Source organism: Tribolium castaneum, chromosome 4 (genome assembly GCF_031307605.1).
Source record: "Tribolium castaneum strain GA2 chromosome 4, icTriCast1.1, whole genome shotgun sequence".
Classification (NCBI taxonomy): Eukaryota; Metazoa; Arthropoda; class Insecta; order Coleoptera; family Tenebrionidae; genus Tribolium; species Tribolium castaneum.
The window spans coordinates 13,371,584-13,384,948 of record NC_087397.1 but is presented as its reverse complement, the minus strand read 5'-3'; the positions used below and the strand labels follow the sequence as shown (position 1 = coordinate 13,384,948).

The following is a 13,365-nucleotide window of genomic DNA, read 5'->3' as shown; positions in this document are numbered from 1 at the left end:
TGTAACACACAAAATAAGCTTTATTTTTCCTTATTAAAAGTATTATTATTATTACTTTTGTTACTATTACTATTATTATTATTATTATTATTATTATTATTATTATTATTATTATTATTGTTATTATTATTAACTTTTGTATAGTAAATGTTTCTATACCAGTTTTAAAATGAGTTATTAATTTTAGACAATTTCTTGCCTAAAAACACAGATTACAGATGATTTCTTGCATAGAAATGAGAAAACGCTCATATAACTAACAAAATAAGCTTCATTTTTGCTTAGAAAACTAAGCTTACTTTTATTACTATTATTATTATTATTATTATTATTATTATTATAATTATTATTATTATTATTATTATCAAAACCGATTATAACTTTTGTATAGTAAATGTTTTTATACCAGTTTTAAAATGAGTGATTTATTTTAGACAATTTCTTGCCTAAAAACTATAAAATGGCTTAGATTGCCTAAAAACACAGATCACACATGATCTTTTGCATAGAAATGAGAAAACGCTCATATAACACAAAATATGCTTTATTTTTGCTTAGAAAACTAAGCTTACTTTTATTACTATTATAATTTTTATTATTATTATTATTAATATTATTATTATTATTATTATTATTATTATTATTATTATTACTATTATTTATATTATTATTATCATTATTACTATTATTATTATTATTATTATTAAAAACTTATATTAAACAGACAGAAAACGTCGTATTCTGACACAAAAAAACGAATTACATTATAGACTTGATGAGAACGGCGTATCTCGGACTCTTATAGGACTCTTATAGGGTCAAAAAGTATCAGTTTGGATTAAAACAAATTATTTTTGTTGACTCTCAGTCTGAATTGTTCATCAGTTCAAACAAAAACGGCTTATTTTAGACGATCTTTTGCTTTGAACAAGAAAACTTACATCGAACAGACTAAAAACGTATTAATCTTGCATAAAAGAGCAATTTATGTATCACTTTGGATAAAGGCAGCTAATCCTATTCGTTTCATTGCTTAAAATAAACAAAATTGTTAATAAATTTAACAAAAACGCTGTATTCTAGCACAAAATACTAATTACATTATAATTTAGACGAGAATAGCTTATTTGGAATGATTCTATGCTTCCAAACGAGTAAATTTTTATTAAACAGATGCCAAACATCATGTTTTGTCCTATAAAGACATTTTATATTGCAGTTTGTATTAAAACAAAATATTTTCGTTGATTCTTTGTTAGAAGCAGCAAACCTAACATTAAAGAATCTGAAAACTTTGTATTCGGACACAAACCACCGAATTTTGTATCAGTTTAGACAAAAACGGTTGATTTTCGACAATATTTTGCTTTGAACAAAAAAACTTATATCAAACTGACTAAAAACGTCTTATTTTAGCACAAAACAAAAGATTTGCGTTTTAGTCTTAACGAGAGCTGTTAATTTCAAACGGTTCTATGCTTTGAAACGAGTAAACTTTCACTGAACAGAGGAAAAACATCTTATTTCGCCTTTTAAAAACGATTCATGCTACAGTTTGGATAAAAACCAATTATTTTCGTTAATTCATTGTTACAAACAAGAAACCTTACATCAAAGTAACTGAAAACTCCTTATTCAGGCACAGAAATTCGAATTACGTTTCAGTCTGGACAAAAACTGCTTACTTTAGACGATCCTTTGTTTTGAATACAAAAACTTACATTAAAATGATTAAAAACGTCTTATTCTGGCTGAAAACTGCAAATTATATATTACTCTTGATAAAAGCAATTTATCCTGATTACTCCTTTACTTAGAATAGAGTAAACTTGTATAAAACTTAATGAAAACTTTAAATTTCGTCTTAAAGAAATAATTTACGTTATAGTTTTGACCAGAACTGCTAATTTCAAACGATTTTATGCCCCCAAACGATAAAACTTTCACTAAACAGATGCCAAACGTCTTAGTTCGTTTTATAAAAGCGACTTATGTTTCAGTTTAAACAAAAACAAATTATTTTCGTTGTTGTTGTGTCAAAATAATTTATTTCGAATGATTCAATGGAGCGAAACGAGTAAACTTTTATAGGACAGATGCAAAATACCATATAACCACATAAATCGTTATTTTAAAGCAAAGTATTAGCTTTAGCACTTGCTCAATTAAAGTTTGCTTACTTTGAAGTATGTAGTCGTCCGAAATATTTTTTTTTGTCAAAACTATGACGCAATTTGTTCTTTTGATCTTGAATATAGAGTTTTCATTACGTTTTATGGTAGTTTACTCTACTCTAAGCATAGAATCAAACAGAGTAATCCGCTTTTGTTAAAACTGATACATAATTTGCTCTTATTTTCGAGAATAAGACGTTTTCAATATGTTTGATAAAATTTTTCTTGTTTATAGCAAGGAATCGTTTAAAATAAGCTGTATTTGCCTAAACTGATACGTAATTCGATATTTGTGCATGGATACGAAGTTTTCAGTTTTTTGACGTGAAATTTCTTGTTGCAAAAGATAATAATTTGCTTTAAAACAACGCTTTATATGGTAATATGTGGTTTTGCATCTGCCCCATAAAAGTTCATTAGTTTCGAATCATAAAATCGTTTGAAATAAATAGTGCTGGTCAAAACTATAACGTAAATTATTTCTTTGAGACGAAATTTAAAGTTTTCATTAAGTTTTATACAAGTTTGCTCTATTCTAAGTAAAGAAGTAATCAGGATAAATTGCTTTTATCTAGAGTAATATATAATTTGCAGTTTTCAGCCAGAATAAGACGTTTTTAATCTTTTTAATGTAAGTTTGTATTCAAAACAAAGGATCGTCTAAAGTAAGCAGTTTTTGTCCAGTCTGAAACGTAATTCGAATTTCTGTGCCTGAATAAGGGGTTTTCAGATACTTTGATGTAAGGTTTCTTGTTTGTAACAATGAATTAACGAAAATAATTGGTTTTTATCCAAACTGTGGCTTGAATCGTTTTTAAAAGGCGAAATAAGATGTTTTTCCTCTGTTCACTGAAAGTTTACTCGTTTCAAAGCATAGAACCGTTTGAAATTAACAGCTCTCGTTAAACTATAACGCGAATCGTTTGTTTTGTGCTAAAATAAGACGTTTTTAGTCAGTTTGATATAAGTTTTCTTGTTCAAAGCAAAATATTGTCGAAAATCAACCGTTTTTGTCTAAACTGATACAAAATTCGGTGGTTTGTGTCCGAATACAAAGTTTTCAGATTCTTTAATGTTAGGTTTGCTGCCTCTAACAAAGAATCAACGAAAATATTTTGTTTTAATACAAACTGCAATATAAAATGTCTTTATAGAACAAAACATGATGTTTGGCATCTGTTTAATAAAAATTTACTCGTTTGGAAGCATAGAATCATTCCAAATAAGCTATTCTCGTCGAAACTATAATGTAATTAGTATTTTGTGCTAGAATACAGCGTTTTTGTTAGATTTATTAACAATTTTGTCTATTTTAAGCAATGAAACGAATAGGATTAGCTGCCTTTATCCAAAGTGATACATAAATTGCTCTTTTATGCCAGATTAATACGTATTTAGTCTGTTCGATGTAAGTTTTCGTGTTCAAAGCAAAAGATCGTCTAAAATAAGCCGTTTTTGTTTGAACTGATGAACAATTCAGACTGAGAGTCAACAAAAATAATTTATTTTAATCCAAACTGATACTTTTTGACCCTATAAAAGTCCTATAAGAGTCCGAGATACGCCGTTCTCGTCAAGTCTATAACGTAATTCGTTTTTTTGTGTCAGAATACGACGTTTTCTGTCTGTTTAATATAATTTTTTAATAATAATAATAATAATAATAATAATAATAATAATAATAATGATAATAATAATAATAATAATAATAATAATAATAATAATAATATTAATAATAATAATAATAGTAATAAAAGTAAGCTTAGTTTTCTAAGCAAAAATGAAGCTTATTTTGTGTGTTATGAGCGTTTTCTCATTTCTATGCAAGAAATCATCTGTGATCTGTGTTTTTAGGCAAGAAATTGTTTAAAATTAATAACTCATTTTAAAACTGGTATAAAAACATTTACTATACAAAAGTTAATATTAATAATAATAATAATAATAATAATAATAATAATAATAATAATAATAATAATAATAATAATAATAATAGTAATAGTAACAAAAGTAATAATAATAATAATACTTTTAATAAGAAAAAATGGAGCTTATCTTGTGTGTTACATGAGCGTTTTCTCATTTCTATGCAAAAGATCATGTGTGATCTGTGTTTTTAGGCAATCTAAGCCATTTTATAGTTTTTAGGCAAGAAATTGTCTAAAATAAATCACTCATTTTAAAACTGGTATAAAAACATTTACTATACAAAAGTTATAATCGGTTTTTAATAATAATAATAATAATAATAATAATAATAATAATAATAATAATAGTAACAATAATAATAATAATAATAATAATAGTAATAATAAAAATAATAATAATAATAATAATAATAATGATAATAATACTTATAATAATGAATTTCTTTCTAAATTAAAGCTTAGTTTTTCTAAGCAAAAATAAAGCTTATTTCGTGTTATCTGAGCGTTTTCTCATTTCTATGCAAGAGATCATCTGTGATCTGTGTTCTGTGTTTTTAGACAAGAAATTAATAACTGGTACAAAAACATTTACTATACAAAAGTTATAATCAGTTTTTAATAATAATAATAATAATAATAATAATAATCATAGTAATAATAATAATAAAAATAATAGTAATAATAATAATAATAATAAAAATAATAATAATAGTAATAAAAGTAAGCTTAGTTTTTTAAGCAAAAATGAAGCTTATTTTGTGTTAGATGAGCGTTTTCTCATTTATATGCAAAAGATCATGTGTGATCTGTGTTTTTAGGCAATCTAAGCCATTTTATAGTTTTTAATATTTAACAAAAATTTGCTTTAAAATAAAATGTTTGAAAAACTGAAATTAAACTAAATTAATTGTGTCTAACACTTTAGTAGCGGAAAAAGGAGGAGACAAAAAATCACTAAAGTCTTAGAGTTGTCTTTAGTCGTCATATTAGTAACAATAACATTTATAATAACAATACTAGTAGTACTAAATTTGCTTATATGCAAGCGCTTAATTAAGGTAACAGTTTTTTTGTTTCTTGCTTATATCTCGAAAACAGTTACTCCTATCAACCTTAATTAAGTGTTTGCATGTTAGCAAATTTAGTACTATTAGTGTTATTATTATTGATGTTATTGTTATTAATATGACGACTAAAGACGACTCTGAAACCTTTAGTGACTTTTATGTCTTTTACCGTTTCCTCTACTAAAGTGTTAGACACAAGGCTCCGCAATGTGTATTTGGAAGTGAAGTCCGCGAGACTTCACATTCTAATGTACATAAACATTGACGTTGCCATATCGGCTATGTTTACATGTTGGTATGTTACTGCATAGTGAGCTGAAGCGGTAAGAGTGTTCGTGGATTTCCGGATATGCGATGCACTAAGTAACAATCCGACAACGCTGCATTACCAATATTGCCAGTGAACATCCAGTGAAGGATAATGGCGGCCGTTTGTTTACAATAGTGAAGTAGGCGAATTTGAGCGTAATTTGTGGTGAAAGTGAGTTTATAGTGACTAAAAAATATATACTGATTGTAACAGAACAATGCCACGGCAGTGTTTCGTTTGTAAAATAGTTAGTAACACGAGTTTGAATTTATCATTCCACAGGTGAGTACTTGTAGGTCAGTGGTGTAGGTATTTGTTTTATAAAGGGCTATTCAATTTGACAAATTAGTCGTTCTATACAAAATTTGTCTAAAAGCTACAGTTTAACATGTATGGTCCGTTTCAAACCTTTAGCAACAAATATCAATTTTCAGAATTAATTTTCTCTTTGAAATGGTGGGTTTTCTTGTCTCAAAGAAAATGTTTTCCTACAACTCTTTTTGAACAACTGAATAATAAATCATGTAAATATTAAAACATATCTTTAAAACAAAGTTAACGGGTTTGCTTTTCTTACAAACATATATTAATGTATGCGTTTTTTGCAAAGTTTACGAGCTGCTGCATCTTAGTAAGAATAATTTTTTTTTTAGTTTTTTAATGATTAGTAATGCCACTAATATCCATTCTCAAAATTTTTAAACAAAAATATTTAGTTACTGTTACTGAAATAACAATGTACAAAAAAATTTATTTATAGGATACCAGTTGACCCAAGTATTAGAAGAATCTGGTTCTCGAGTGTTGGTTTACCTTTTAATGCTGAGGAAACTGCTCCTAAACACGCGTTAATTTGCGCAAATCATTTTCTAGAGACAGATTTTGAGTATCTGGGCGTCACTAAAAAGAAAGTATTGAAAAAGGGAGCAATTCCAATTGATACCACTGACAAAGATTTAAGTAGTTCTGATTCGACAAGCGTAGAAACGTCAGTAACATCTCCTAAATCAAATAAAAGAAGTTACGATGAAGCTGATCTTTCAACTCTCAAGTCATCTAGCAGCAGCACCCTGACCGCAAGTGAAGCTGAGGACGAACTCCGTAAAGAATCTAATCTCCTTCAACATAAGAATTCAAGTGAATCTTTGGGGGTACGGTCTCTTCCTTCCTCTGGAACATTAACAGCTTCTGAGACTAAACGATTAGTTAGTCAGGAGGTACATAAAGACTCTGATCTTTCTCAACAAAAGGATTCAAGTGAATCCTTGGGGGTACGGTCTCTTCCTTCCTCTTCAACTTTAACAGCTTCTGAGACTGAAAGATTACTTACTAAGCAAGTACGTGTCGTTACGACAAGTGAAACCAAAAAAAGAAGAAGATTTAGTGTGGGATTTCTGAGTAGCTCAGATTTTTCAACACCAAGAAAAGCAAAACGACATTTTCGAATAATGAAAAGTAAATTGCAATGTCAAAATAAAAAAGTTAAAGTGTTGCAACAGTCTGTGCGAAGATTACGGTTACGAGTAAATTCCTTAAAATCGCTTGTAGATGTTTTAAAGGAAAAACGCTTGATTACTGAAAACGCTGAATCTACTATTATGTCATCGTTGCCTTCAACTGCTGCGGATATTTTTAGACGAATGTTGAAAGGGCCTACAAAACAGAAATATACACCAGCGTTAAGATCCTTTGCTCTTACGCTTAGCTTTTATTCACCGAAAGCATACAACTTTGTTCGACAGACTTTTAATCGATCTTTACCGCATCTTAACACTATCTCAAAGTGGTATCAGTCAGTGGATGGATCCCCAGGGTGGACAAAAGAAGCGTTAAATGCTTTAAAAATAAAAACGAAAGATGTCGAATGTAAGAACAATAAAATAGTCTGTAACCTTGTGCTCGACGAAATGTCGATCAGAAAACAAATAGAATGGACTGGAAAAAAATTTACGGGATATGTTGATATTGGTACAAATATTAGTGCTGATACACTTCCAGAAGCAAAAGAAGTTCTGGTTTTTATGCTTGTAAACGTAAATGGGACATGGAAAATACCCATTGGATATTTTCTTATAAATGGTTTATGTGCCAGTGAAAAAGCTTCGCTTGTCAAGTCATGTCTTCAGTTTGTACATGAAAGTGGCGTTACTGTATTATCAGTTACGTTTGATGGAGCCCCAGCGAATTTTCAGATGGTTCAAATTTTGGGAGCAGATTTTGCGGAATTCAATTCACTTAAAACGTCGTTTCAACATCCTATCACAGATGATTTAATTTTCATATTTCCAGATGCTTGTCATATGCTGAAGCTTGTAAGAAATTGTTTGGCAACATATTCATTAATTACTGATGGCGATGGTGGTAAAATTGAATGGAAATTTCTGGAAAAACTTGTTGAGTTACAGTGTGAAGAAGGTTTACATGCCGGGACAAAAATAAGAACTCGTCACATTAAATTCGCAAAAGAAAAAATGAAAGTGAGACTTGCTGCCCAAACCTTGAGCAAGAGTGTGTCTGATGCTTTATTATTTTTAAAAGAAAGCGGGAAAACTGATTTTATAGGTGCAGCTGCAACAGCGAAGTTTATTAAAATTTTTAATGATTTATTTGATATGTTTAACTCAAAAAATAGACTAGCTAAATATTTTTATAAAAAGCCGCTTTCACCTGTTACCAAAAACGAGTTTTTTAGGTATTTAATTGAGATTAAGGAATATATAAAGCAGTTAAAAATAAATAACAGAGCAATTTTAAATTCTGGTCGGAAGACAGGTTTTTTAGGCTTTATGATTTGTATAGAAAGTCTTATCCAGTATTATGAACACTATGTAGAAGAAAAAGGCTTTTTGAAATATATTTCAACCTACAAGCTGTCACAAGACCACTTGGAATTATTTTTTGGGGCTATCCGCAGTAAAGGAGGGTTTAACAATAATCCCACTGCTAGACAATTTGAGGCCGCATATAAACGATTAATTGTCCATCACGAAATTAAAAGTGGCGACACGGGCAACGTCATAAATTTAGATTCAACAACAATTTTAAACTGCAGTAGTAGAGGTGTTACCACAAATGCAAGTGGGGAAGAAAACATTGTTTCATTTGAAGAAGAGTTAAAATATATGGACGAATTTGATTTCCAATCCCAATCTTCGTCTTGGGATTTAACGGATTATGTTTTAGATGTGGTGTCGTATATCTCCGGATTTGTTGTAAAGTCTCTTAACAAATCTGTAACTTGTATGCAGTGTCTGCGGTTGTTGGAAGGTGATAGGACATTTTCTAAACTGCAGCAGCAGAAAGAGTACCGACATCTTTACAGGGCGTCGCAAATGGTAGTCAGCGTTTGCCAAAATGCGGAAAAATATTTCCGATATTTTCACAAAACAACTGGGATTTTTAACAAAAATATTGAAAATTTACCTCAAATCTTAATTGTTAATACTATGCGTAATCTACCGTCGTCGGTCATGGATGTCTTCGGAGATCATTTATATGATGACGATCCTTTGGATAACCACTTCCATAAATTAGTAAAATTAATATTAAAAGGTTATTTTAAATTACGTATTCATCACGAAGCTAGAAAAAGTGTTGATAAAATAGATAGAATAAGAACCAGTCTTAATAAGACAATTCTGTTTAAAAACCAGTAAACAATGCTTGTTTTTTATCTTATTTTCATTGATTTTCTATTAGAAGGTGCTTAAACCTGACTCAGTTAGTAGGGACAATTTTTTACAGGGTATTTTTTAACGGGCCACCGTGGATATCTCATAAATAAACAAAAAAATATACTTACGGATAAGCATCGACGTTTAACGATGGAACATTTAAATCAATTAGTTTTACTTTATTGTAATCGTGAAAATTTATTCTGTTGTTCCCTGTTCTAAATTATTATTATTCTATATTCTAAGTTATTTATTATTTTATTAACATTATTAGCGCATAAAAATCCCATTCTCCTGTCACTTAAACTTCACTGGTTCTTAAGATCATGGAAAACCTATTCTACGATCAAATGATAAATTTCCTAGATCCTCAGCTTATTATTCCGAGTCAACTGCACGGATTTGTGTCTTTTAAGTCAATTGTTTCTAACTTACTATCGATTTTGGGATTTTACAATTTTTTGTTTATTTGCTGGGATACTCGTAATTGCTCGTTTAAAATAACACTCTGTATGTATGGATTATACATGTCTTTTTTACAAGAATAAAATAATTACAGTTTTATGTTTGTTTTCTTTTAACTTCATAAAATTTTTCCCACTAAAATACTCTATGAAGTATGAACCCCTTTTGGCAATTAAATATGCTACGCCACTGCCTTTTGCACCTGCGATGGAGGAAAACATTGTCCCCTCTTGGTCCCGCATTCCCCTCTCCCGGCGTTAATCGGCTTCACAACACGCTACAGTGAAAGTGCTGCGATGCTGTCTCCTCTTTATCTTACCTCCATGGTTAGACACAATTAATTTAGTTTAATTTTAGTTTTTCAAACATTTTATTTTAAAGCAAGTTTTTGTTAAATATTATTTATATCCAACTCTATAACTCGCTTATGGTTGGTCCTACAAGAAAAATGCAAATAACTAATTTGTAGGAAATTTTATCAGCTTTAATTTTAAAAGAAAGATAAAAATTGATAGGAGTAACTGTTTTCGAGATATAAGCAAAAAACCAATAAGAAAACTGTTACTGTTACTGAACAAAAATGTAATTCAGTTTTCAATGTTTGAGACGAAGACGAAAATGCAGCATTTAAAATCGACTCTGAAGACTTCAGTGACTTATATGTCACCTCCTTTTTCTTCTAATAAAGTATTGGACCTAATAAATTAAGTGTATTTTAAATCACAAAACATTTTCTGTTAAAGCACTTTTTTTTTAAATATTAATTATTTTCAAACTTATATCTCGCTTATGGTTAGTCCTATATGAAAAATGCAAATAACTATTTTGTAGGAAATTTTATCAGCTTTAATTTTGAAAAAAAGATAAAAATTGATAGGAGTAACTGTTTTCGAGATATAAGCAAGAAACTGTTACCTTAATTAAGCGCTTGCATAAATGCAAATTTAGTACTATTAGTATTATTATTATTAATGTTATTGTTATTAATATGACGACTAAAAACTACTTTCAAGACTTTGTTGACTTTTATGTCACCTCCATTTTCTTCTAATAAAGTATTGGACCCATTAAATTAAGTGTATTTTAATCACAAGACATTTTCTGTTAAAGCACTTTTTTTTAAATATGAATTATTTTCAAACTTATATCTCGCTTATGGTTAGTCCTACATGAAAAATGCAAATAACTATTTTGTAGGAAAATTTATCAGCTTTAATTTTAGTAAAAAGATAAAAATTGATAGGAGTAACTGTTTTCGAGATATAAGCAAGAAACCAAAAAACTGTTACCTTAATTAAGCGTTTGCATATAAGCAAATTTAGTACTATTAGTATTATTATTATTAATGTTATTGTTATTAATATGACGACTAAAGACGACTCTGAAACCTTTAGTGACTTCTATGTCTTCTCCTTTTTCCTCCACTAAAGTGTTAGACACAATTAATTTAGTTTAATTTCAGGTTTTCAAACATTTTATTTTAAAGCAAATTTTTGTTAGATATTATTTATATCCATCTCTATAACTCACTAATGCTTGGTCCCACAAGAAAAATGCAAATAACTACTTTGTTGGAAATTTTATCAGCTTTAATTTTGAAAGAAAGATAAAATTTGATAGGTGTAACTGTTTTCGAGATATAAGCAAAAAACCAATAAGAAAACTGTAACTGTTACTGAACAAAAATGTAATTCAGTTTTCAATGTTTGAGACGATGACAAAAATGCAGCATTTAAAAACGGCTCTGAAGATTTCAGCGACTTTTATGTCACCTCCTTTTTCTTCTAATAAAGTATTGGACCCAATAAATTAAGTTTGTTTTAAATCACAAGACATTTTCTGTTAAAGCACTTTTTTTTTAAATATTAATAATTTTTAAACTTATATCTCGCTTATGGTTAGTCTTACATGAAAAATGCAAATAACTATTTTGTAGGAAATTTTATCAGCTTTAATTTTAGTAAAAAGATAAAAATTGATAGGAGTAACTGTTTTCGAGATATTAGCAAAAAACCAAAAAACTGTTACCTTAATTAAGCGTTTGCATATAAGCAAATTTAGTACTATTAGTATTATTATTATTAATGTTATTGTTATTAATATGACGATTAAAAACGATTCTGAAGACTTTGGGGACTTTTACGTCTACTCGTTTTTCCTCTACTAAAGTGTTAGACCCAATTAATTTAGTTTAATTTCGGTTTTTCAAACATTTTATTTTAAAGCAAATTTTTGTTAAAGATTATTTATATCCAACTCTATAACTCGCTTATCGTTGGTCTTACAAAAGAAATGCAAATAACTTTTTGTAGGAAATTTTATCAGCTTTAATTTTAAAGGAAAGATAAAAATTTATAGGAGTAACTGTTTTCGAGATATAAGCAAAAAACCAAAGTGAAAACTGTAACAGTTACTGAACAAAAATGTAATTCAGTTTTCAATGTTTGAGACGTAGACGAAAATGCAGCATTTAAAAACAACTCTGAAGACTTCAGTGACTTTTAAGTCACCTCCTTTTTCTTCTAATAAAGTATTGGACCCAATAAATTAAGTGTATTTTAAATCACAAGACATTTTTTGTTAAAGCACTTTTTTTTAAATATTGATTATTTTTAAACTTATATCTCGCTTATGGTTAGTCCTACATGAAAAATGCAAAAAACTATTTTGTAGGAAATTTTATCAGCTTTAATTTTAGTAAAAAGATAAAAATTGATAGGAGTAACTGTTTTCGAGATATAAGCAAGAAACCAAAAAACTGTCACCTTAGTTAAGCGTTTGCATACAAGCAAATTTAGTACTATTAGTATTATTATTATTAAGGTTATTGTTATTAATATGACGATTAAAGACGACTCTAAAACCTTTAGTGACTTTTATGTCTTCTCCTTTTTCTCTACTAAAGTGTTAGACACAGTTAATTTAGTTTAATTTCAGTATTTCAAACATTTTATTTTAAAGCAAATTTTTGTTAAATATTATTTATATCCATCTTTATAACTCGCTTATACTTGGTCCTACAAGAAAAATGCAAATAACTATTTTGTAGAAAATTTTATCAGCTTTAATTTTAGTAAAAAGATAAAAATTGATAGGAGTAACTGTTTTCGAGATATAAGCAAGAAACCAAAAAACTGTCACCTTAATTAAGCGTTTGCATACAAGCAAATTTAGTACTATTAGTATTATTATTGTTAATGTTATTGTTATTAGTATGACGATTAAAGACGACTTTGAAACCTTTAGTGACTTTTATGTCTTCTCCTTTTTCCTCTACTAAAGTGTTAAACACAATTAATTTAGTATAATTTTAGTATTTCAAACATTTTATTTTAAAGCAAATTTTTGTTAAATATTATTTATATCCATCTTTATAACTCGCTTATACTTGGTCCTACAAGAAAAATGCAAATAACTATTTTGTAGGAAATTTTATCAGCTTTAATTTTAGTAAAAAGATAAAAATTGATAGGAGTAACTGTTTTCGAGATATAAGCAAGAAACCAAAAAACTGTCACCTTAATTAAGCGTTTGCATACAAGCAAATTTAGTACTAGTAGTATTATTATTATTAATGTTATTGTTATTAGTATGACGATTAAAGACGACTCTGAAACCTTTAGTGACTTTTATGTCTTCTCCTTATTCCTCTACTAAAGTGTTAGACACAATTAATTTAGTTTAATTTCAGTATTTCAAACATTTTATTTTAAAGCAAATTTTTGTTAAATATTATTTATATCCATC

The 13,365-nt window shown here is 28.4% G+C and overlaps 1 long non-coding RNA gene across 1 annotated transcript; it reads left to right on the top strand.

The window, feature by feature from the left end:
- The first annotated feature begins 5,370 nt into the window (after positions 1-5,370).
- On the top strand, positions 5,371-9,715 carry LOC135265925 (uncharacterized). Its single transcript, XR_010333799.1, has 2 exons — positions 5,371-5,761; positions 6,240-9,715. It is a non-coding gene; the product is annotated as an uncharacterized LOC135265925 (long non-coding RNA).
- Positions 9,716-13,365: the final 3,650 nt, after the last annotated feature.